Consider the following 892-nt stretch of genomic DNA (forward strand, 5'->3'; position numbering starts at 1 on the left):
TCTTCAATCTCTGAGATTCTTTCTTCTGTTTGATCTACCCTGTTCTTGAGGCTTTCCACTGTGTTTTGTAGTTCCCTGAATAATTCCTTCATTTCTAGGAGATTGGTTTGATTTTTCTTTAATATTTCAATTTCTTTAGTGAATTTTTCTTCCAAGTCCTGGATTTTTTTGTGCTTTCTTTGTGTTGGTGATCCATTTTTTCTTGCATATCATTGAGTTTTCTTACAATCCATGTTTGAAATTCTTCTTCTGTCATTTTACACTCCAATAGAACAACTACAACGAAAAAGACTGCTAATACCAAATGGTGGCAGGGAAGCAGAGCAACCATAACACTCACACATTGCTGGTGGGAACATAAAATGGTATTACCACTTTGGGGAAAAGTCTCAGAGTTTTTTATAAAACTAAACATATGCCTACCCTCTCACACAGGAATTTCACTTCTACATATTTATCCTCCAAAATGAAAGCATATGTCCACAAAAAAACACATACTAGAATGACGACAGCAGTTTTATTCATAATAGTCCCAAATGGGAAACATTCCAGGTGTTCATCAACAAGAGAATAGCTAAATAAACCGTGTTATTTTCATACAATGTAATACTCTTCCTCAATTGAAAGGAATAGACCTACTAAAACATGGAACAACATGGATACATCTCAAAAATACTATGTTGAGTGAAAGAGGTCTTACATAAAAGAATGAATACTGTACCAATGCATTCATATAAAGTTTTAGAACAGGTAAAACTAATACGTAGTGCAAAAAAATCAGAAGAGTGGTTGCCTTAGGGTTGTGGCAGTGGTCATTGGCTGCAAAGGGGCATCGGGGAACTCTCTGGGTCATGACTATGTTCTTTATCTTTCTTTTTTTTTTTTTTTTTTT

The sequence above is a fragment of the Propithecus coquereli genome, unplaced genomic scaffold (assembly GCF_000956105.1).
Source record: "Propithecus coquereli isolate 6110/MARCELLA unplaced genomic scaffold, Pcoq_1.0 Scaffold267, whole genome shotgun sequence".
NCBI classification, from domain to species: Eukaryota; Metazoa; Chordata; class Mammalia; order Primates; family Indriidae; genus Propithecus; species Propithecus coquereli.